Source organism: Gekko japonicus, unplaced genomic scaffold (genome assembly GCF_001447785.1).
Source record: "Gekko japonicus isolate JY-2015 unplaced genomic scaffold, Gekko_japonicus_V1.1 scaffold1189, whole genome shotgun sequence".
In the NCBI taxonomy this organism is placed as follows: domain Eukaryota; kingdom Metazoa; phylum Chordata; class Lepidosauria; order Squamata; family Gekkonidae; genus Gekko; species Gekko japonicus.
This window is the reverse complement of record NW_015172592.1, coordinates 261,185-287,290: the sequence shown is the minus strand read 5'-3', so window position 1 is coordinate 287,290 and position 26,106 is coordinate 261,185.

Below are 26,106 nucleotides of genomic sequence, written 5' to 3'. Positions count from 1 at the left end.
AAACTCTACTCAGTCGATACTTTGCAACACTTTGAATTAGCACCAGAGCTTTAAGATCTCTCCAGCTGTCACCTGGAGACTGGCAACAGCTTGTCTGGAGTGTGGGCAGTATGGCATTGTATCTGTCTGAGGTCCCCCTCTTCCTCCTCCTCCTCAGACCCCACCCTCAGCAGGCTTCATCCCTAAAATATCCTGGAAGTTTCCAACCTGGAGTTGGGAACCCTATGTCCTTTCCAGGCAACCATCAGCCAACCTTTATCTGCCTGTCTGTCTTAAGTTTTACATCCCCCCCCCCCCCGCCTCTGCCTAGGGAAAGGGCAGTCTTTCCCTGCAGTGGGAACCAAAGCAGCTGACATCATTCTCCTCTCCCCCGTATGATCCGCACAACTACCCTATGAGGTATGTTAAGGTTGAAAGTGTGTGAATGGTCCATAATCCCCCAGGCAGCTTTTAAAACATGAACCTGGGACCTGCACACCATCCTCTGAAGCGCTCTCGGTGGCAGTAATGGGGTGACTGCTGGCACCTTTTCCTATCTTTTTTTGCCTTGTGGTATTCCGCTTGTGGTGTGATCTGTCTTCTTTGTGATGTGGCATGATTGTGTTATTGGGTTTGTTTCTTTTGAAGGGGAAGTGATGTGTTGTGAGTGAGGACATATTTTACCTCAGAATACAGTAGGTTCCATATGCAACTGGCAATTCCAACTGCCTTGTGGGGAGGGGGGTGAGTTTGAGGTGTGGAATGGAGTGAAGTCCAATCAGCTTCCATATGCAAAAGACCTTGAAACGCTGGGCGGGACTGCACAAAGCAGCCAGTCAACCCAGCCAGCGTCTTCTGACTGACAGTTCTTGCGGCCAAACACTAAAGGTGTGCATTTGGAATATTGGAGCCCACTACGGCTTTATATATAAGGGAGAGATGGCTCTCATAAGTTTGGCTGATTTCCATATTTTGGACCAAAGTTCTATATCCACATTATGTCCTATATCTTTCATCCAAGCCACCATCGTAGATTTCACTACTTCATCTTGTAAATATTCCTCAAGCAGAAAATTATACATTTTTGAACCATTTTATTATTTGAGGAAAGCCATATTTTGTCCAAACCATTTTTATTTCTATAGACGCCTATTTTAATATCTTTATTAAATCTTGTCTTTAATTGTATATTTTCCCACCATGTCAGTCTGATATTCTGTAATACAAGTTCTTCTTCTGTATTTAAGTTATTGTTTCTGTCTAGCTGGTTTTCTTAGCTTTCTCTCTTATCTCTAGTATTATAAACGCTTCTAAAGGTGATACCCACTTTGGAATTTTATCATAGAAATGATTCTTTATTTCTGTCCATATTTTCATTAATGCACTTCTTATTGCATGTTGGTTGAAACTAGTAGTAGGTTTTCCTTCTCCATACCACATGTATGTGTACCATCCCATGGGTATGTTAAATCGTTCTAGGTTTGAGAGTCTTATATTCTCTAATGTTAGCCACTCCTTTATCCACCCTAATGTCACCACTTTATAAGTTCTAATTTGGTACACCAAATCCTCCTCTTTCTTGTTTATCTTGGAGTATTTTCCATTTAATCCTTGGTCTCTTATTACTCCAAATAAATTGACTACACGTTTTATCCATATCCTGAAAAAACTTTGTGTTTCTTATGTTAGGTATATTTTGGGCCAAAAAAAAAAAAAAAATCTGGGGAGTACATTCATCTTTACTGTTACTATTTTTCCCATAAATGATAATTTTAGGTCTTTCCATTTTTGTAGATCTTTTTTAATTTCTGAGAGTAATTTATTATAATTATCTTCTATCGATGTATTATTTCTGTTGGATATTGTTATGCCCAGATATTTAACTTTCTTTACTATTTCCATATTAGACAGTTTCTGAATTTGACTTATTTGTTGTTTTGTGCAATTTTTTGTTAATATCGTTGTTTTCTTAAAGTTAATTTTAAGTCCTGCTACTTGCCCATATCCTTGAATTGTCTTTATAAGATGCAACATAGACGTCATTGGGTCTTCTAATATAAACACTAGATCATCCGCAAAAGCTTGTACTTTAAAGTCTTCTCCTTTTATCTTGAGACCTTTAATCTGATCATTTTCTCTTATTAAATCATTCAGTGTTTCAAAAGCAAAAATGAACAAGAGTGGTGGACAGTGGGCACCCTTGCCTTGCACCTTTTTGTATTTTAATGTCTTGTGTCATGTCTCCATTTATTATTATTTTTGCAAATTGTATTTTACAAATTGCTTAAATAGTTGACAAAAAGTTTCGTCCACAGTCCCATGCTTCCAATTTTTGTAGCAAGAATTCCCAATTAACATTATTGAACGCTTTTTCAGCATCTAAGAATACTAGTGCCATAAATGTATCCGAGTGGGCTTCGTAATATTCTAAAACATTAATTATCATCCGAATATTATTTTTAATTTGCCTTTTTGGGAGGAACCCAGCTTGATCCTGATGTATTATTTGTATTAACACTTTTTTCATTCTAGTAGCTATTACAGTTGCAAATATTTTGTAATCCGTATTTAATGATATCGGTCTATATCTCTTTTTCATCTGTGGTTGGTTTATGAATTAATGTTATCAACGCATGATTCCATGAATCTGGGAGTTTCTCAGTTCTTGATATGTTTTGAAATAATTCTTTTAATGGTAATCCTATCTGGTCTTCAAATCTCTGATATATTTTTTGGGGGATTCCATCGGGTCCTGGGGCTTTATTCTTCTTCTGTTTCTTTATTGCTTCTATGATTTCACACATTGTAATTTGATCATTTAATTTCTTTTTTTTCCCCATCAAATTTTTTCTTATTTGTGTTACTCTTTTATTAAATAATTCTCTTGCTCATTTTGCTGGTATAATTTCCTATAAATTTTTTCTCCTATTTTTTTCATTTCCAGTACGTTGTATTTCTCTCCTCCTTTTTCATTTCTTAATGCTTTATCATTTTTTCTCTTTCTTTTCTTAATTTATAAGAAAGCCATCTTGTTGGTTTATTTGCATTTTCAAAAAAGTATTGTTTGGCATATTCTATATTCTTTGCTATTTCTTGGGTCAATATCAAGTTCATTTGATGTTGCAAAATTCGTAAATTTACCTTTATTTTTTCAAGATCTGGATTATTCTTTAATTTATCAATGGCCCCGGTTACACAGGGCGCAGCAAACGGGTGCGAGCACACCCCAACATCTGGGAATCGGCTCGCACCCATCCCCGATCCGTTCCTTCAGGCCAATAATGTGCTGTAAAAAAAACCAACAGAAGAGGAGGACTTATCAGGTACACCACAGCAAGCGCGGCCGTGCGATCGCCAGCGCGCCCATCTTCTGGAGCAAACCAGGCTCCCGGCTGAACTGCGCATGCTCACACATGTGCAGTTCGGCAGCCTCGGTCTCCCGTAAGTGGCTTCCCCCCGGCATCTGATCGTGCCAGGGAGGAGCTGCGTGGCGGCTCAGGGGATCTATGTGATCCCGCCACCGCGTGTTTCTTTTGGTGTGGCTTTAAAAAGCCGCACTTCGACCATACTTCCCCCCCCCCGTGTGGCAGGGGCCTTCTTCTTTCTTAATTTGTGTTCATATTGTTTTTTCTTTTGTTTCTTTTTCCACGCATCCTGATTTATAAACCATCCTCTTAAGAATGCTTTAAATGTCTCCCAAACTATTTCTATTGATGTTTCTGGTTGCATATTTCGTTTGAAAAATTCTTGAATTTCTATTTCAGTTCTCTTACTAAATTCTTTATCCCTTAGTAAATCCTTATTCATCTCCCATCTTGTTTGCTGTTGTATTCCTTGTAATGTTAACATTAGTGGGCTATGGTCTGCAAATTTATTTGGTAATATTTCTACCTCTATTATTTCTGTTATCAAGGATGTTGAGATCCATGCCATGTCTATATGGGACCAAGAATTATGTCTTGCTGAGTAAAATGTATAATCTTTCTTCTCAATATTTCTTATTCTCCAAGCATCTACTATATTTTGTTCTTCTGCTAGCTCTAAAAAGGTTCGTGGGAGGATGTTTCCGGATTTTTTATTTACAGACTGCTTTTTCCTGTCTATTTTCCCATCTAGTACTGCATTATAATCTCCTATTATGCATACTTCATCAAAATTTTGTATTGCTAGTAGTTCTCATATTGCTTTAAAGAATTTTTCTTGATTTTGATTAGGAGCATATATATTTACTACTAATGTATTTTTGTTTTGTCTCATAATTGTTATTGCCACTATTCTTCCATCATCTGATGCATACATAAATTCTGGGCATAAGTGTTCTCTTACGTATATTGCTACTCCTCTTTTCTTTTTTGTATCTGACGCAGCAAATAATTTTCCTAACTTTTTTCTTTCTAAGTATTTTTCATCTTATTTCTTTATATGAGTCTCTTGTACACATCTTACATCTACCTGTAGTTTAGTTATTTGATGAAACGTTCTTCTTTTTTGTGGACTGTTTAATCCATTAATATTCACCAAGAATATTTTAAGTTTTGTCATTTTCTCCATTTCACTTTTTCTTTTTCTTTTCCTTTGCTCTGTATTGATATCTTGTTAATACTTGTGACGCATAATTGTTATTGCCACTATTCTTCCATCATCTGATGCATACATAAATTCGGGGCATAAGTGTTCTCTTACATATATTGCTACTCCTCTTTTCTTTTTTGTATCTGACGCAGCAAATAATTTTCCTAACTTTTTTCTTTCTAAGTATTTTTCATCTTTTTTTCTTTATATGAGTCTCTTGTATACATGTTACATCTACCTATAGTTTCGTTATTTGATGAAACGTTCTTCTTCTTTTTTGTGGACTGTTTCTTTTTCTCTCAAGAGTTTTGTTAGTATTATATAATTTTGCCTTTTTTCTCTCACTTTCCACGGAACTTCTTTTAAGAATTTTACTTCTGCATCTTGTATGACAACCTTAGTTGAGTTTGCTTTTCTAAGTATCTTGTCCCTCATTTCTCTTTTAATAAATTTCATATACACTTCCCTCGGAGTTTTATTTCTCCTTGCGTATGAGGTATTTTTCCTGTAGACTTGATCTATTTCTTTCTCTATTTCTTCACAGGTTCCTATCTTTAGTTGATCTGATAAATTTTTAATTAATACTTTTTAAAAGTTTTTTTCAAAGTTTTCAGGAATATTTTGACACCTTATTATTAGTGCTGCTTTGTCCATTTCTAGTCCTATCAGTGCTCCCTCCATTTCATCTGATTTTACTCTTAATTCCTGTAGCTCCCATTCTATTTCTTGTACCTTTTCTTCCATATTACTACTGGCTGCCAGTATTTTTAGTATTTCCTGTTTATTATCGTTTATCTGCTTTTTGATCTCATCCGTTTCTGCCTTAATTTGTTGGGCTATATTCTCCATTTTTGTTTGTGTGGGTTCTATTACTTGTTTGATTAATGGTGGTAATGTCACTTCGACTAGTGTTTTCATCTCCGTAGCTATGCTCTCTTGGATAATACTTTTTAGGTCTTTTACGGTCAGCTGTGTTATATTCATTGTGTTAAATTTTAACTGGCTTTGTATACTAGCCTGGCCAGGTGACTTTATAGAAGCTTTTCTAGTTCTGCTTGTTTACCCATTCCTTGTGCTTTTCTATATTATGTTTTAAATATAGCAGCTTCCCTATTTTCTAGTGTCTGTTCTCCTGTATTGCCCTTTTAAATATGGCCTCTTTTGTTTGTTGTTATTATCTAGTTCTGGGTTGTTATCTAGTTCTGAGTACTATTTTTCTCCTATCCCTCTCCTATGTTAACTTTAGATTTTCTCTTATCCTTTCCTTTCTATCTGTGTCCTTGGTTCTGTCTAGTTTTTACTTCTCACTAACAATTCTCTGCTTATCTGCTTTCAGTTTTATTCTTGTAGTAGTTTTTGGTATCACAACTCTCTTTTCTCTTCACTTTTCACTTTTATAACTTCTGTTTCTAGTCCGCCGCCATATCTGTCCCCCTTCTCTGTGCTGTGCATCTTCCTTTCCTGCTCATTTCTCTCTCACCCCCATTTCTCCATTCTCCTCTGCTTTCCTCACTCACGCCTCTGCTCTCCATTGGCTCCTTTCACCCGTAATTCAGCTCCGCCACCTCCCGAGTGCGAAGGGCTCCCAGGTACCTCACGTAGTATACAAAAACAAGAGAAAGAAAGTTGTAGTTTTACTCTTGGTGCTATATGGTAAATTCGCTCCTTTCTTCTGCCCCTCCCTTTCTCCCCCCCTTTATTTCATTAGGTGTTAAATGACCACCTTAAAAGGACCTGTCCCCTTTCTCCCTGGGCAGTTTGGAGCAGTATTTCTCCCTTTAGGGTCCTAGTTATTTGTTATTCTAGCCCCCGAGAAGTAACCTTAACTATACTTAGCTTCGGTTATAGGTTCTTTTATGTTGTGTTGTTCCTTTCCACTGTTGACTCTGTCAGTTCTGTAGGGGGCGGCTAGTGCCCGTCATCTCATCAGGTATCCTCAGCAGTCTCTCACCTCGAAGCAGTCTTGGGGGGAAAAACTCCAAGAAGGATTGCCTTTCCTGCTTGGCTTTCAAGGCAAGCTTCTTCCTTTGAGTTCTTCCTACGAAAGAGCCCAATGTGTAGGGCATTGTGCAGCCCGAAGAGACTGTAAAGAGATCAACGTTTGCGAGCAGCAGCGGCTGCTCGCGTCCGCTCTCGACAATCCTGGAACCGGATCACTCAAATTTCCCTTTCAATCATAAGAGATTTAACTGGGAATGATCATGCACAAATATAGTATCTGGCCACCGTGTGCTTAAGACTACTGGTCATGCAAGCCGATATATATATGGCCAGGACTTAAGAATCTGAATCAGGAACCTCATGGCTTTAGGTTGAAATGTGTACTTGGATATTGGGATGCTGTTCAGGCATGGAAAGAATCAAGGCTGCATATGATCATAGTGTATTCAATTGACAGGCAACATGAATCTTCTGGATTAGCTGGTCATAGTGTCAGTCCTGGGAACTTGAGCTTCTGTTCAACATTTCTGGTTCCTTATGCATTTCTGGTTCCAGCTTCCAGCCAAAGACCTCGGGCACTCTGAAGGCTTGGGTATGTCATAACTTTGGCTCGTTCTGCATCTGGCATTCACATCTTCTCACCAAGGAAAAGGTTCAGCTCAAAACCACATTCAAATACCACCACCCCCTACTGACTGCAAAGTCACCCCTGAAGAGCCATAAAATGGCTATAAATCTGTGCAGAAGGTACCATAAAACCTGATGATCAAAGAAAGTGAAAGTGGCATGCAGTATAGTGGGTACCATGAAATCTGATGGTCAAAGGAAGTGAAAGCAGCATGCAGTGCAGAGGGGAATTTCTGTTCCAGTGTGGATTTGGTAAAACAACAGAGGGAAAAGCCAATGCAGAATCGCCCTCTGACTGGACCTGATAGGATCAAATAGCTGAAGTCTGTTAGGTTATTTTTCCCCATCAAAGTAGAATCCCATGCTTTTTTGATGCAAGTTCTGTTTTATAGGAAGAAATCCTACACATCTTCCTAAAGCCTGCTAGTTTTGTATCAAAAAGTAAACACAATCCTGTTTCCAGGATGAAACAATCTGCCTATGTACATAGATATTTCTCCACAGTGCACACTGAGATATATCATCCATTCTATTGTCAAAGGATAAGCAAAAGACAGCAGCAGGTATGGTTATTTCTGTTGGGTGTCCCTCCATGGTAGAAAAGCAGAGAGGGTACACACTCAATCCAGAGTAAATAAACAAAGAGAAATCCTGCTGAATTCAATCCCATATGACAGGGGGTATACTTGAAAGACTACTAAAACAGGTTTGCAAGCTGATCTACTTTCCATAGGTCCTCTCTCTGCCACGTCCATCATGATTGCAGGTCTATTATTTGCCGCTGGCAATCACTGGAATTTCTCACAGGACTGAACATGTTATTTTCCCAATTTGCCTTGTCAGGTAGGTTACACAGACCCACAGAAGAATCATAGAATCATAGAACGTTAGAGTTGGAAGGGACCTTGCAGGTCATCTAGTCCAACCCCCTGCACTCTGCAGGAGCATAGCCAAAAGATAGCCCTACAATATACCCAAAAGATGATAATCCAGCCTCCACTGAAAATGTCCAGCGGAGCATCTACCACCTCCTGAGGCAGTCTGTTCCACTGCTCAACCACTCTTACAGTTAGGAAGTTCCTCCTGATATTTAGCCGGTAACGACTCCCTTGTAATTTCCACCCATTAGATCTAGTCTTGCAATCCGGAGCAAGAGATAATAGATCCGCTCCATCTTCTACATGACAGCCCTTCAAATATTTGAAGACTGCAATCATGTCCCCTCTAAGCCTTCTCTTTCCCAGGCTAAACATGCCCAACTCTTTCAGCCTTTCCTCATAAGACTTGGATTCCATCCCTCTCACTATCCTGGTTGCCCTCTTCTGGACACGCTCGAGCTTGTCAAAATCCTTCCTAAAATGTGGTGCCCAAAACTGGACACAGTACTCCAGGTGAGGCCTGACCATAGCAGAATAGAGCAGAACTACCACCTCCCGTGATCTGGACACAGTGCTTCTGTTAATGCATCCTAAGATTGCATTAGCTTTCTTCGCAGTCACATCGCACTGCAGGCTCATGTTTAGGTTGTGATCAACCAGATGGATAGCCAGCATGGTATGGTTGTTGAACTATGGCTAGGTACAAATCCCCACTCTGCACTGGCATGGGTGAACTTGGGCTAGTCCCTATCTTAACCTAATCCATCTCAGTGGGCTGGTGTGAGGTTCAAATGAGGAAGAGACAAACTATATATGCCACTGTGAACCCCTTGGAGGAAGGGCAGGATAAAAATATGATAGAAGCCTGTATTGGTCATCTCACCCAATACCACACTCATTAAAAAATTAAAATCTTATTTAGAAAATCAAACGCAAGTGAATAGGCTCGGAATACTAAACTCTGCATTAAGTATTGCCCGGATTGTAGTGAGTCACAACAAGACCACAAAATGCACTACTTAGGAGCAGAAGTATGTTTATGAAAGAGAAGTTGCTCAAGCGACTCACCATATTTCATAAGAATGCAAAGCTTGGAAGCCAACAATGACAAAGGGCTTTTCTGCACAGTCAACTTACTCCCAATTTTCTTGGGAGTTGATCCACAAGCACTGGAATCAGTTTGGCCATGGTTGTTCTGCACATGTGACCTTCCTGTGCATTGGAGTTATGGAGTCAGTTTAATTTCTTCCGATGTGCCTGCAATAATGAGGATTTTCAAGAGAGGGTGCTGTCGTCATTAGTGATCTCATCAGTGGCATCACAGCACCCTCCCCCTTTTAAAAAAAGCACTAAAATATTGATAAATCACTGGAACATTGTAACTATAGGCTTAGGAGGTTATCTGAATTCCCAGTTTTCATTAAAAAAAAAACAGACCTAAGTCTGTACCCCTTTCCCTCACAGAGGTATAAGAACAAAGGCATATTTCCACAACGGAAAGTGCTAGAGACTTACTTTTTAAAAATGAAGATGTGATATTAAAGAACCTCCTAAGCCTATTGTTACAATGCCCCAGTGCTATTGTTAATTTAGTGCCCTTAAAAAAAAGGAATTCACTCTTCTTTGTTGGGAAGGGGAAGGGGTTTGAAAAGTGGGCTAGAGGTGGGTGGGAGTGGGCAGGACAAAGAAAACCAACAGAAATGTCACACATGAGGAAAATGCCAACTCAAAACCAGATTCCAAGAAAAGATCAGGATAAAAGGGGTCTAAGAAAAAAAGAAGCAAAAAAGCTGAAGTGAAAATTAAATGCACAAAAATGCACGTGGAAATCACAGGATAAACTGAAGCAGTACAGGGCCAGAACCGACCCCCCAAAAAGTGGAAAAACCCATCAAATGATCTGTGCACATGGCTGGGTCACTTTTAGAGGGGATGTTAGGAAATTCCTGCCATCTTAAATACGGTGTCAGACTTTAGAAAGGAAAGCTAAATCCATCTGTTCAAAACTGAACTTAGATTACCATTTAGTATTTAGTAATTTCTCTGTTTATTGATTTCTTTTCTTCCTTCCAAGAACAGTAAAACACCATGAGTGAGAGAGACTGTGGTAAACCACATGGGGTTGCAAATAAGTTTTAAAAACGTGTGTAGGCAGTTTATCATAATGAGTCATGCAGGTAACATACCTGATTAAATTCATGAGTTAATACATTCACAACTGTTTTGCAAAATATGTTTCTTGCACAGTAGGAAGTCATATCTATACTCTTAAATAGGGAAATGCTAGGTTTTATTATTGTTTCACTCCATACAATAGTTCGCTAAAATGTTCACAATATATAACAATCGTTTCCAGTATGTCAAGAGTAAAATTTCACCCAAAAAGTAACATGGTTTGGTTTTAATCATTTGTCATTCTATCTCCAAACTTTAATCCCTTTGGGTTAGATGATATCTAGTTCAAGTGCTCATTGTTTGAGATTATGCAGCAATCTTCAGGTCTTACTTTTCACAAGACGGAAGAAATAGCAACACCTTCTTGCTCCTTCCACTGTAGATGTGGAAGAAAGGCAGTGGTAAACTTGCTCTCATTTTCACCACCATAACACAATAGGGTAGAAGGTATGGTCCACAGTCTGAGCTAAAAGTCCATGTAGCTATAGCAATTTATTTATTTACTTCATCTATAGCCCACCTTTCTCCCCAGCGAAAACCCCAAAGCGAATTACAACATCTTCTCTTCCCCAGTTTTATTCTCATGACTGCAGTGCTGTGAAGTACACTAGGCTGAGGTCACCAGTGGGTCTCCATGGCAGAGTGGGGATTCAAAGAGAGAGCGAGAAATTGGTAAAATTCAGTGCCATTATATTTCCTTAGCAAGCCAAATTATGATGATATGGTGATATGATAGCTGTCTTCTGCTCTTGTGGCCCTATCTTACATGCTCAGGGTAATGCTGATCACCACTTTGGGGTGAGGAAGGAACATTCCTCCAGACAAGACTGACCAGGGATCCTGGAGGATTTTTGCTTTCCTCTGGAGAGCAGGGGTCACTGGGGGAGTGAGGGTGGAGGTAGTTGTGAATTTCCTGCATTGTGCAGGGAGCTGGACAAGATGACCCTTGAGGTCCCTTCCAGCTCTACGTTTCAATGGCCATGGTCACACTGGCGGCTTGGCACGGTATGGTGCCTCCTCTAATTGAACTGGTTGAAAGTATTGCGGGGCATATCAGCCATACAGAACACCCTGCTGTGGGTTACCCATGGAGACATCCCATGGTAAAGCATCCACATTATTGCAGTGCCTCAGCCATGGAACATGCTGCCAAAAAAAATCTCAAAATTCATGCATGTGCATAAGTGTGCATGCGTGTGCATATGCACATATGCACTCATTTGCATGCATGCAATACACATATAGGCATTTTTTTTTAAAAAATCCCTCTCTAGCGGCAGAATGGATCTGCAGGTTCAGGCTACTAAATCCGTTTTGCACACGCTCCCCCGCGTTCAGACATCTGGCCATGCGCAATGACCGTGCAGGGAACTGAAAACACCACTTGTGATGTGGTGCCTTTTTAACTCGACTTCAAGTCATCCTATGACTGGATATGTACAGCTGCGGAACACCTGACAGATGTGGCTGTCTGACTGCACCCATTTGATCCGGAGGGGAGGAGTCGTGTCGGGCCAAACTGCCCATGTGATCATGGCCTATGATTCTGCAAATCCTTTTTAGACCAGGAAATTGACATGGGAGGAAGGCTTAAATCTCTTTTCCTTTGCACTGCAGTCCAGATTTGAAGGGGCAACTGGGTTTGTCTGATTTTACAGAAAAATTATTGTGTCTATTTGGACCCTGATCAGAATGTTACCCGGGGGGCGACAGAAGGCACACCATTCAACATCTGGTGAAAGAGAAGTATAAATGGTTGGCAGAAGTGATTAAATAGGGAAGGAAGCAGAGCTAAATGAGGTGGAGTTCAACTTGAACTAGTGTGGAGTCATTGCGATAGCAATGAAGGCTACTAGTGGCTGGGGTGGCTTATAGCACCTTCTTTCTTGCTTAACTGGGAGGGCAATCAGGGTGACACCTACTGCAGTGCTGTGCGGCTGTGCATTCACCCCCATGTATAAGTGAACCTGAAAACTCAGAAACTACAATTGACAAAAATGCTAGTACTTGAAGGGGAATTTCAATACACAGCATGTCTGCATTTAATTCTGCTAGTCATGAGGAGGGAGACATGCAAAGGCATATTTGCATAATTGATGCACTTTGTACTTTTCAACTTGTTGGTGAAGAATTTGGGCACCCTGGTTATGAGGTTTTGATTTTACATGCAGACAATGCACAGCCCTAGTTGTGGTTCCTTTTACTTCAGTTGCAGGCAGATATTTCAAATAGACTTGTGTGATTTTGTATTATCATGCTGTTGTCTCAAACATCCCTTTTGAACAGACTTTATGACTGTTCTGTATGTGGGATTCAGAGCTTGACTGTGTGCCAGCATGCGGCTTTCTTGATAAAAGGAGAAATACCATAAATAAGAATGCTCGATTGTGCTCCCTTCTCTTGCTTCTCCCGCCTCATCATCTTTGTATGAATCACACTGGATTGACAACATGTCGGTAACAGAGATAATGATTTATATTAGCAGTGTTGCTTGCCCACAAGCAGTATTAAATGATACAATATTAGATACATGTGTATGGTACTCATTTTCCCCTTGCCACCACTCAAGGGGGGAATAAAGTAAGGGGGGGTGCTTTGTGGTGTGCTGGAACAAGCCCTGGGTTTATGCAGCAGATGCTCATCCAGCCACGCAGTGTAGATGATTTCATAGATGAGGCGAATTTACTCACCAATCACCCCCCAGCACTGAGTCATCATCACTCCTTGACTGTGTTTTCAATGGCAAGAGCAGAATGCTGCAGATAATAGTTATGACCTTTCCTGTCTTTTACTGATATAGTTCCTATGCATCACTTCCAAGCTAAACCTCTTCTGTTTTCTCAAATCTGGGATTTATTTATTTTTATTACCTGCTTCATCTTCGTCAAAAGAAACATATGATTAGCACTTGAATGTTTGTTTTCCTTACACACATTATTTCCTCCCTGATGCCCTTTACTTATAAAAATGCAAATCCAAGGTGATGACGACAGCAAACAAAAAAGGCCTTTTCCAAAATGGGAAATGAAAAAAGGAGTTCTTTTTTGGTCTTTTATAGCTAATTCTATTTTCAATAATTTTCAGTCGGGAAGAAATTGTTTTGCATAGATACTGAAGCCACTGGGGTAGGCAAAGCAATTTAAATTCTTCTGTTCAGTCTCCATGATACAATAGGCATTGTTTTGCTCACTCTATCTACAGCAGCCTGTGGATGGCAACTAGCAGTGTTCAAGCAGAGCATTATAAAACCCAAATTGTAAAAGCAGGAAAAATAAAGTCTCTAAAACAGGGAAAAAAGCATCCAATTTTTCCTCTGTCTATTGACAATACTTTCTTAAAATGTACAGGCAGGGAACTGAACTGCTGATTTTTGCATGCACTGACAGGAAAATACAGCAACAGGAGGCATAAGCCAGTTTAGATCCATCGTTCAGCCTAAATGAGCCACTAGAATTTGTTTAACTCAGCTATGGAGCTACGGACGCATGGTATATGCACTACTGTTCACAGTTGGTCTGTCTGTGATTATGTATATTGTTTGCTCCTGCTTTCTGCTTCTGGTGCTCTAGGAGGGTAATGTAATTTAATATATGTGTATTGATATGTGAAAGAGTCTTCCTTGAAGTAGGTGCATAGAGCTGGTACCCTTCTCGTGCAAGTGTATGTACATACAGAGATCAGTAGCCCAAGTGGGGAAAAGCTTTTGTTCCATGCAAGAATATGTGCTCTTGTATCTTGAAGCACCAGTTTTCATTCTGTGGAGTCTCCTGTTTGCAACCCAAAGAAAATGGGGCATTGACAGAATGCTAGCAACTAAAACCTACTTCCACATGAAACAGGGCTGCACACTAGCACAATGTTTACGAATCACAGCTTTGGGGTGATATTTTGAGGAAGACATGCATGCTAGTGGCAATGGCCTCTGGAAAGCTGCAACACTGTTAAAGGAATGGTTCCAGTGATAGCTAGGGATGCCTGGGGGTCCCTTGGAATTACAGCTCATTTCCAGACTATTTATTTATTTATTATATTTATACCCTGCCCATCCTGCGAACAGGCTCAGGGCGGCTAACAAATCGGTACAATGTACCTAATTGACATAACCATAAAAATTTAAAACTACATAAAACACATACTAATTCATTACATAAACTAACAATTAGCAATAAAGTGCTCACAGTACTAAAGATTAGATGGCGTGCTTTCCAGATCTAAATCCACGTTGTTCGTCTGATCATCATCCCTCGAGCCGATGGGCCTAGCGATACAACTGGGCCAGAAGTAGGATTCCGAAGTTCAATAGGATCATTGATGGTAACAATAGTGGCGGCTCCTATTTAAAAGCCTGGCAGAAGAGCTCCGTCTTACAGGCCCTGAGAAACTGTAAAAGGTCCCGCAGGGCCCTGATCTCCTCCTGGAGCTTGTTCCACCAGTAAGGAGCCGCCAGAGAAAAGGCTCTGGTCCTGGTACTGGTGAGCCTTGCATCCTTGGGGCCCGGAATAGTCAAACGATGTTGGGCCCCTGACCGGAGTGTTCTCTGGCATACATATGGGGAAAGGTGATCCCTCAGGTAGGTCGGACCCTGGTCATGTATGGCTTTAAAGGTAAGCACCAGCACCTTGAAGCAAATCCGGTATGCTATTGGCAGCCAGTGCAGTGACCTAAGCACTGCCTGGAAGTGCTCCCGATGTGGGAGATCCATCAGCAACCTGGCTGCGGCATTCTGCACCAGGTGCAGCTTCCGGATTTGGGACAAGGGCAGCCCCATGTAGAGAGCATTGCAGTAGTCAAGTCTTGAGGTGACCGTCACGTGGATCACAGTCGTCAGGTCGCGGCGGTCAAGGAAGGGAACCAACTGCCTAACCAGCCAAAGATGATAAAAGGCCGATTTAGCAGTGGCTGCTACCTGGGCCTCCATTGTCAAGGAGGCATCCAGGAGCAACCCCAGACTCCTAACCTCCGACGCTGGCACGAGAGGTGCCCCATTGAAGGCCGGGAGTGGGATCCCCAACCCTGAACTGCCACGGCTCAGGCACAGGACCTCCGTCTTCACCGGATTCAGCTTCAACCGGCTCAGCCGAAGCCAACCAGCCACGGCCTGTAACACCCGATCCAGATCTTCCAGTCTGGAGTCCAACCGGCCACCCAACATCTGATAAAGCTGGGTGTCATCAGCATACTTATGGCAACCCAACCCATACCTCCGAGCCACCTGGGCAAGGGGGCGCATAAAGATGTTAAACAACATCGGGGACAGTACTGCACCCTGGGGTACCCCACACTCAAGTGGGCATCTCCCAGACTGCTGTTCTCCAAGCACCACCCTTTGTTCCCAACCCTGGAGAAAGGAGACAAGCCACTGTAAAGCGAGCCCCTGTATTCCCACGTCGGTGAGGCAGTGGGCAAGCAGCTGGTGGTCGACCATGTCGAACGCAGCCGACAGGTCTAGCAACAGCAATGGCGCCGACCCACCCCAATCCAGGTGCCTACGGAGGTCGTCAGTAAGAGCGACCAATGCCATCTCCGTCCCGTGACCTGGGCGAAAACCGGACTGGAAGGGATCTAAAGTAGAAGCGTCATCCAGAAAACCCTGAAGCTGTCCTGCCACCACCCTCTCAATCAATTTGCCCAAAGAGGGCAAATTGGAGACCGGCCGATAGTTGGCCAATTGGACTACAGAGATAAGTTCTCCTGGAGAAAATTCCTGCTTTGGAGAGTAGACTTTATGGCATTATGGCCACTGAGATTCCCCTCCTCCCCAAACGCTGCTCTCCCAAACCTCTACTTCCAAATCTCCAGGAATTTCCCAACCTAGAACTGGCAACCCAACTGATAGCATTGAACCTTGTTGTCCATAAGTTACTGTTGGCTGCCATACTGCTAATGTCACATTTGAAATGGACCTTGATTAAAATAGCTTTAAGGAAATTTTGCCTAGGGAACTATGGCATCTGCGTTGTTTCTCCCTGTCAGCCTTCCTAGAACACTTTTCCAACTTGAGTTAATTCAGGCCACTGATTCTTATCTGAGGTAGCATGTACAACTTTGTTTGAAAGTCCTTAGTTACATGGACTATTGTTCTGATTCTGTATAATATGTCTTGTCATGTACCGAAGTATAAGTAATTTTAAACTAATGCTCATAGTTTCTCTGGGTGGTGACCACTTTTTTCAGCCTTGACAACTTCCTGTTTGTAGGCAGAGGTGCTTTGCAGAACATGTGGTTTTGCATGTGCAGTGCACACTTGGTTGGTTGTGGACTGCAGTATATTCAGAACTTCTCCTTAAATAGAACTTGACACAGGTTTAAGGAAAGAATTTGTATCCAAATATGTACAGTTTTATCTTCATGTTGGCACTCTGGCCAAATTAACAGAACTATTCCTTGCTAATTATTGATGCCATTGTCCTAGATATTTATTTTGTCTTTCCCATACTTTCATGCTAATGTTATACTGATCCATATTGTACCTTTTAAAATATTGAGCTTTCATGTCTATAAAAATATGCACTCACCGTTTTTAGTGTGGCTCAGCCCACTCCCCCAGGAGGAAACCCCTCCATGCTTTATTTTTTCTATGGCAAAATATTATTATCAGCAAGACAGCATCTGTTCACAGGAAAACACATCTGTCAGATCATAGAGATTAAATAACCATGTTCTAGTGACTGTCATTCAAATCAAAATATCTTTTTCCTCCCTGAACACTCCTGTAACTATACTGATAATTTTTCAAAAGTGTGTAAGACAGATGCCTCAGTCTAACTTGGGAGGTACCTGCGTGCATATTCTGTTCCTTCATTTTGGGGACAAGATGCTTGAGTGAGTAGTGGCTATGCAGCATCATGTGATTTGTAGGAAATAGATTATCTAGATCCATTTCCATCTGGATTTAGGCCTGGATTTGTGATGGAGATAGCCTTGGTAGCCCTGACAGCCCATTTGATGGTGCTTCCCTGTTGATTCTTCTGGAGCTTTCAGAGATTTTTGATAGCATTGGCCATGGTATCCTTCTGGACAGGCTGCGTTCACTATGGTTTGGTGGATTCACTATTGGCTGACCAATTCCAGACAGTGGTACTGCAGGATTGTTGCTCAACCTCCTGGCATTTATGCTATGGGAAGGAACCCACATGAAATGACTGGAAGAGATCTTCCAGTGATTTGAAGTGTGATGCCACTAATATGTGGATGACACCCAGCTCTATTTATCTTTATCAGCTGAGTCTGTAGAAGTCTGGAACAGATGCTGGGAGAAAGTAACAGATGGATGAAGGCCAAGAAATTAAAGCTCAGTCCAGACAAGACTGAGGTACTGGTCAAAGGAGAAACTGTTTGATTATTGCAGATTCAGCCTGTAAATATAAAGGTGCTTTGAGAGCACATACTCAGAATCCATTTGCTGACAGAAAGCTCTGGCTATATTGCCCTCACACCACATAGTCCTGTTTCATAATTCAGCTGGAGACAGTATATTGCAATAAAGTGATGCCAGCTTCTCCACAGTGCAGGCATAGGCTGAAGTGTGAACCAGTTCTTTTGCATTAATGGCTGGTTCTCAAGGCCTGGTTTATATGGCCTTGCCCTGGTCTTCTGTGAAGAAAGAACTATGCAGACTTGGCCTTTGCAGTCAGCCATGAATGTAGAGTCCAGTTTAAACTTCAAATTATGTGCATAGTGGATGGGAAGGCCTTCCACTGGTCTCTCATGCTATTACAGGTACTATCCCCCCACAGTATTATGAATAGAGTTTCCAACTTATGGAAGGCACAAATCTGATGGGGGGGGGGCTATCTGAGAGTGGGACCTGTCCCAGGGCCACTCACCCAGGTCTGAGGATTAGTGGAGTCAAGGGTGGAGCTTGGTAGGATCAAGAGAGAGAGCTGAATGGGATGGAGAAACAGACAAGAAACACAGCCAACAGAAAATAATAATTTCTCTAAGGTCCTTTTCATAAGAGCTCTCTAACCCACTTCAGCTTCTAAATGCAAACAGATTCTTTTCAAGGTTTCACGCACCTTAATGGTAAAGCCCACTGTCAGATTTGGCCTTCTATGGATAGGAGTCCAGGTTGGGTGCGCCCTCTACCCTCATCCTTTCTTTAGCAGAAGAAGAAGAGATTGGATTTATACCCCACCCTTCACAACCCAAAGGTGTCTCAGAGCAGCTTACAAACTCCTTTCCCTTCCCCTCCCCACAACAGACACCCTGTGAGGTAGGTGGGGCTCTTGACAGAAACTGTTATTTTTTTCAAGAACAGCTCTTATCAGAACTATGCCTTGCCCAAGGTCATCCAGCCAGGTGCAAGTGGAGGAGTGGGGAATCAAACCCAGTTCTCCCAGATTAGAGTCCGTGCACTTAACCACTACACCAAACTGGCTGGATGACCTCATGCGTGTCTCAGCATGAGGGGGCAGGGCTATAACACCCTCAGTCCTCTCTCCAAAGCACTTAGTCCACTCTGTCTGCTTACATGTGGCTGAGTCAGTCCTCCCAGACTGCCCTGGGGTTGCGCCTTAGGGCTACCAAACTCCAGGTGGCAGCTGGAGATCTCCTGGGATTACACCTGATTGCTAGGAGACAGAGTTTATTTATTTTTATTTTATTTGTTCGATTTGTATACTGCCCTTCCCACGGACGGGCTCAGGGCAGTTCTATTTATTTATTTGTTTGATTTGTTCACCTGGAGAAAATGGCCACTTTGGAAGGTGGACTGTATGACATTATACCTCATTGTAGTCCCTCCCCCTCCCCAAAGCCCACTCTCCTCAGGCTCCACCCCTACAATCTACAAGTATTTCCCAACCAGGAACTGGCAACCCTACTGTGCCTAACAAAAGCTCGACTAGAGGTGGGACTACCTCAGGCTCTGTCAACGCCCTCCAGCTAGGGGGGAGGGGCTGGCTCATTCCTACTTTCTGAGCAAATGGGCCTCCCTCTGTATTCTCCTCCCTCATCAGCAGGGTTGTCAGGTCCCTCATTACTCCGGTGGGGGAATTTGAGGGGCGTTCTGGGGGTGGGTAGGGACATCACGTGATGTCGGTGATGCAATGACATCACCCAGAAGTGACATCATCGTATCGGGGATGCTCTGGTATTTGGGCAAAACTCTATGGGTTTTTTGCTCTCAAACCAGAGTTTGCCCAAATACCAGAGTGTCCCTGTGTGACATCCCCAACACAATGACAGCACTTCTGGGTGATGTCATTGCATCAGGAATGTTCTATGGTGATGTCCCTGTTTAGGGGCAGGGTTCCCTCACTGGCCAGTTGGCAGGGAGAAGCCCCTGAAACTGGGGGATTCCCTGCCCAGACCCGGGGGCTGGCAACCCTACTCATCAGCCCCATCTGATCTGTACAGATGCCAGCAGGGTTTGTTTTTTTTGTTGTTGTTGTTTTGAAGAAGAGGTGCTGGAACTCTCAAGAATGAAATGAAGTTTTCAATCTGTATACTGAAAACTCATGAACTTTTAAACATTTTTAAAAGAATTTTGTTGAAGAGGTTCCAGAACTCCATTCTGGAGTGTTCCCCCAGAAAAAAGCCCTGGATGCCACCCTCCAGGTGGGGCCTGGGGATCTCCTGGAAATACAGCTCATCTCCAAGCTACAGAGATCAGTTCCCCTGGAGAAAATGGATGCTTTGGAGGGCAGACTCCACAGCATTATACCTCACTGAGGTCCCTGTCCTCCCCAGGCTCCATCCCCAGAACTCCAGGAGTTTCTCAACCTGGAGATGGCAATCATACACCTGTTCCTCACCAGCGGCCAGGGAGACCTGGCTACCCTCCTGACCTGAGATTTCAAAACAACCTCCTGTTGGCTGATGCCAGGAAGTCACTATCCCCTATCTCTCCCTGTCTACAGGTCCCTCCTGTGGCTCCTGCCCCTGCCCTGCTTGGCTGGGATGGCTGTGTCAGCCTGGCCGGTTGTCCCTGGGTGTGTTGCCAAGGCATCCTCCCTGCTTCTCCCCCAGGCTTTTCCTGGATGGCGATTCATCCTGACCCTGCTCACCTTCTGCAGCTGCTTCCATCACTTTGCTACTGCAGTGGCCCTCCATCAGTCTTCTGCCATACCATATGGGTGTAGGGAGGGTTTTTCCTGCCTTTCCAATGTTGCTGCAGCTGCCTGGCCTTCTCCTGGTGTGAATGGTGGGCATAGGGGAAGCTCCTCCAGCTCTGATGCTCACATGGCCTCCAGAGCAGTGTTCCCTCTAAGCTGAGTTAGTGTGAGCTAGCTCACAGTTTTTTAGCCTCTGGCTCACACATTTTTGTCTCAGCTCAGGAAGGATGGCTCCAGAGCAAACTAATCTATGCAGTAGCCAAATCGCTCACTCACAACTCTAATGCCAGTAGCTCACAAAGTAGAATTTTTGCTCACAAGACTCCACAGCTTACAGGGAGCATTGCTCCAGAGCTGCAGATAAGTGCAATGGGGGCTTTTCCAGCCCTGGACATCCACTTGGCTTCTGAAGGCAAGCAGATTTTTATTAGGTTTTCATATATCTTATGGATAAAGTTGAGCAGCAGCAGCAACAAAAACACTGGAACAAAGCAGGCTTTGGAAACCTGGATTAAAGCATAATTGTTTGTGGAAGGACAGTGTTTATCTTTAAACTGTGTGAAACCTTGAAACATCTGTTTGCCTTCAGAAGCCAAATTGAATTAAAGAGTATGTATGAAAGGGACTCTTCCTCTGGCTGAGAAGACATCAGGAAAGAAAGGGAAGCAGAAGAGGCATGAAAGACACCTGTATTAAGCTGTTTTTGAGGCATAGAAAAACCTGGGTAGAAAAAGAAAGTTAATGTTGGCTGCAGGTCTAGTGCTGTAAAGGTCTTGTAGGAACAAATTCCTGTGCTTTAAAAGTTACTATACAGTTTTGTTTTGCTTTTAAACAACTTCACCTTTATTCTCTCAACAACATTCTCTGGTAGTTGGGCAAGTACATCACATTGGAATGTGTTGTCATCAGGGGTCATTTTGTAGAAAAAGAGCTGCAGGAGCTCATTAGCATAATTTATTAGCATATGCCACACACCCTGACATCACCGGAAGTGTGCACCAGCCCCTCTGACAGGCAGAAGCACCTGGGATCCATTCTTCCCCCCTCTCCCTTCCCTTCGCCTCTCCCTTCCCATTGCCCCTCTCGCATGCGAGAGGTGGGATTTGCCCCTACGAGTCCAAGGCCACCACCCCAGGGCTCAAGGAGGCGGGGGAACATTTCGCCCCCTCACGGTTGCCCAACTGATGGCTGGTGGGAGCAGGGGGTGGGGCTTATGTGCCTGCCCCCTGGGCTCCTGACTGATGGAGCGGTGCTCCGGTGCACTCCGGCAGGAACCGAGGCCTGGTTGTCGTGCCTTTGGGCAAAGGACCGGACAAGGTAACTTTGATCTTTTACATCTTTCTGACTGTGACTCTCTTCCAGCCTTGTTTAGAACCACACAGTTCCTGAGAACTAAGGTGTAGCTTCATGCTTATTGCTTTCATAGTATATAAATCATTGTCTTGTATGACCTAGTGAACCTCAGCAATGTACTCTGAACAAGTACACAGTTTAATTCCTTCCTGTATTGCTGCATTCCTTTGGAGGTCTGGGGTGATGACATAAGAGGGATCTGGCTTATAACCTAGACACGCATTGTGCCTGCTCCCATGCTACAGCAGCAACTGGAAGAACAGCCTCTTCACACTGTTCCCGCTTTCCTAGTGGACTAGGAACAATTCGGAGAACAAACGCAAATGTGTAATGGTACATTTTATTGTCAAACTTGAAACAGGTTGATCTTGATGACAGCCTCCTGGAAATGACAACATATGGTGATTTATATTATGTTTCTGACTTTGTGGACCTCTGGAGGGAAGTTGATAGGTATTGAGGAACATATGGTCCAAAATGACTTATCCATTAGGGATGATGCTATAAATGCATAGTGTTCTCGAAAGTGATAGTACAGAAACTGGAAATAACAGCATGGAAATGAAAGTGCAGATATCCAAACAACACAAATATCAAAGAAAAAAATAACATATACAAATACATTTGCAGTTTTATTGTAAGCAGAGTTACATTCTTCAAAGCCCATTGATTTCAGGGTACTTAGAAGCATTTAACCCTGCTTAGAATGGCAGGATTAGTGAAGCATGAGGTGCATATATGTAAATGCCAAAACTTCCATGCCAAGATGGGTGAATTAGAGTGCTTAATACTAAAGAAGAGTATTGATACAGTGGGTGTATCGGGACCAACTAAATTAGATTATTAGTGATATGTCTTCCTGGTATATTTCTATAGAGAAAGACAGCATAAGGCACGTACTGAAGGTGCATTGCAAGCAGGACAAAGAAAGCATACATTTCAAAAGGTTTAACATCTTACAATGAATAAATATAACCTCAGAAACCACAATCCCACACATGGTTGAGTTTAAGCCACAAGGAAAATCAATGGCCCTAAGTACATCTAACTGTCTTGGATTATGACCAAGAATTATTATAAACACAGATTACAGGACAACTAAGCAATATATTAGGAGCATGCTATCATCTATCTGATCAATATTTTACATGATCTTGAGATGCGAGCAGAAATCAGGAAGACAACAAAAGAAGAGAATGCAACGTCAGAGAATGTAGCAACAAATTTTGAAATTTCTGCATAAATGGCATGACAATTATTTTTTTTAGGTACAGTAAGTGATGGCACCTTGGGGCAGTTATTTATTGAGACATTAAGGAGAAGGGAGACTTCTGGTTTAATCCCACATAATGCCTGTAATGGGATGGAAGCCTTCTTGAGCCACTTGGATATAATTATGTTAAATGCAACCGATATGTGACTGGAAAATTATCCAGAAAATACAACTGTTATATTTAATTTCTAAATAGGGAATTCCTTTTTTAAAGAAATGATTAAAAGGAAGCTGCAGGGTATAATATTAGTTTTTTATGTCTTGAGTAATTTGTTATCATAGATTTACATGTGGTTTGACGCGGTTTTCCCCTCCCCCCCCCCCCCGGACAGGATTTCTACTTTTTAAAAGCCAGATTTCTTGCCTCAGTTGAGAGGTTGCTATCTTCCAGGTGGGGCCTGGAGTTTCCCCAGAATTACAATAGATCATCATCTACATACTACATACTACAGAGATCAGTTCCCCTGGAGGGAATGGCAGCATCCGAGAGCAGACTTGATGGCATCACATCCCTGCTGAGCTCCCTCCCCAAATTCTGTCCTCCTCCCCAGGCATCACCTTCCAAATCTTCAGAAATTTGCCAAGCCAGAGTTAGGAACCCTACCTTCATATATGGGGTGTGAGTATGTATTGTAAACCATTCTCTCTCCCAACACATGAAGAAATAAAAACAAAAGTAAACACATAAGAAGCAAGACCCCAGCCAAAGAACCGTGACTCAGCACTACGCAGGGAAAGATTTGGAGAGGAGTTTTAAAAACATAAATTTGACTCTCAAAAAGTGAAAGAGGTTAGTTGCTTTCACTAGTTTCAGTGGAAACACAGTGTAACTGAATCAGCACTGTATAACTTCTGTTCCCACCATGCAACTAAAGTAAAATTATAATAACTGGACCCCTACATCCCAGGGAACTTCACTTCCATATTTCAAACAGATAGAAAAACACATCCGTGGACAACTGGAATTCTTGCCTGCAGAGTGGACACAGGTGAATTGCTATATGAGGAACTTCCCCCCTCCTCTACCAGAAATTCAGAGTGTTTTCATAAAAGCAGGGGACCCTGAAGTGTATCCTTCTCTCCTTACTTTGTTTCGTGCAGCCTTTTTCTCCCAGCCCTGCTGACTTCTCATATTGGAGTGTGGTTGGGAAAAGAATTGGAGTAAACTGTAGGATGTACTTGGTTTATGTCACCCTGGTGTGGATGTTCTTGATCAGATTTAAAATAGATCACAGTCTCTTGCTTTCATTACAAATGAATGGGTGGCAGTTCTCCCTTAGAGGGGCTAATTATGTTTGCTAAGTCCAGGTTGAGAAATTTCTGGAGACTTTGGGGGAGGAGCCTGGTAGGGTGAGCTTTGGGGAGGAGAGGGACCTAATTGGGATATAAGGCCATGGTCCACTCTCCAAGGCAGCCATTTTCTCCAGGGGAACTGATCTCTGTAGTCTGAGGATCTGTTGAAATTCTGGGAAAGCCACAGGCCCCACCTGGAGGTTGGCAAGTTTAGCAATAATAGCAGCCAGAGTGGGTTATATGCGGCTGCTTAGTGCTTTTACAGGAACTTACAGGTGTGAAGAGATCATGAATCAGCCCCGTCCTATCTCAAAGAGAAAAGTAATGGAGACCCTACTCATCAGTAATCTCTCTTGCATCTTGCTTGGTTTGCTGTGTGTGTGCGTGTTGGAGTGAAGCCTTAACCTCTGCCTCCCTCCCCAGCTGCCTGAAGGACTGGCAAACAGTTTATGGAGGGGGGAAAGAAAGGTAAAGGCAGGATAGTTGAACGGATTCCACCTGTCTCTGGAGCCCTGCCTGCCTCCCAGCTACTGCAATTGAAGTGTACTAGAATTGCAGAATGTGTTTACTCCTTAAACTACAACTTATTCTTCTCTATTTTACCTCCTTATCAGTAATCCCCATGTACGCCCCAGCCCATATAACTTCAGACACATGAGAGTCGCATTTTGGCACACTTTGACATAGAAAAACATAGCTCAACACATTCTTTACATATTTGTCATAGAAATGAACAGGTGTTGTCTTTCTGAGACACTCCACGCCCAGTACAGTTTCAGGGATTTTCCATGTATCATGCAGTCTTCTGGGACTCAAATGATTATAACAACTATCAGCCAGGTGCAACAGTACTGCCTACCTATTGTTCGGGCAGGGGGAGAAAGGGAACACTGAAGCCCACAGCTTCTATGCTTCTATCCCTCCCATCTACCATGCAAAATCTTCCTATGCCTGACTAGCACTGCAAAGAGTACCATCAGAAAGCCCTCCTCCAGCCTCAAGTTAAAAATAATTGGTGGAAAATGGAAACTCTTGGGCACAAAAATGTCAATTTCCAACAGCAGAGCCCTAGGCTGTGATCAGACAGGTGGCTTGGCGTGGTCTGGCTGCACCTCTAACTGGTCCAAGGCTTTTTGTACCAGGAGAGCTCCTCCATGGCATCAAGCCTTCTGCTGCCACCACCTTCTTGCTGGCCTCCCACTCCAGCCCTACGTGTCCACCTCACCTCTCTCGACTGTCCTTCCCACCTCTACCACCACCAGACCTGAGCAGGACTGGCCACTTCACCTGCCAGACCCCACTTGGCCCTTCTCTAGCAACATCATCATTGGGTGCAGCCTGAGCCCTGCTGCCAGCAGCTGCGCCTCCCTGTCTACCATCCTTCCCCATGCTCACTCCTGGGCTTGCATAAGTGGTTTTAAATGAGCCTTGAGCACATAACCACTTATGCGCTCATTGCTAAAGGCTAAAAAAGAAATGGTGGCAGAACAGGAAGTGAGAGATTGAACGTCCCAAAAAGCTTCACCCTGCAAGAGAGCGATCAGACACTTGCAGAAGCGCTGTGAAACTGGTAGGATCCCTAAATACCAGACTTTCTACAGTGTCAAGTAAGTCAGGGTGAGCATTGTAAGCTGACAGCTGCAGGATGGGAACCAGATGTTGCTGTCTGATCGAGCACTTTACATCTGTTCGGGAGGAGAAATGAGAATGGACCAAAGTGCTCATCTGCTTGCACCCCTAGTGGAACTGACAACATTGAAAGAAAACAGCAAAATGGTTAAAAGGACATTAAGTGAATCTTTTGTACCAGTCTTCCCTGTAGAAGATGGAATAGCCAAGCTGAAACATTCATTTCTGGTATACAAGAGAAGCCAACAAAGGGTAAAGTTTGAGAATGAACTGACACATTAACATAAAATACATGCTTGATACCAGATGGCATTTGCCAGAGAGTCTG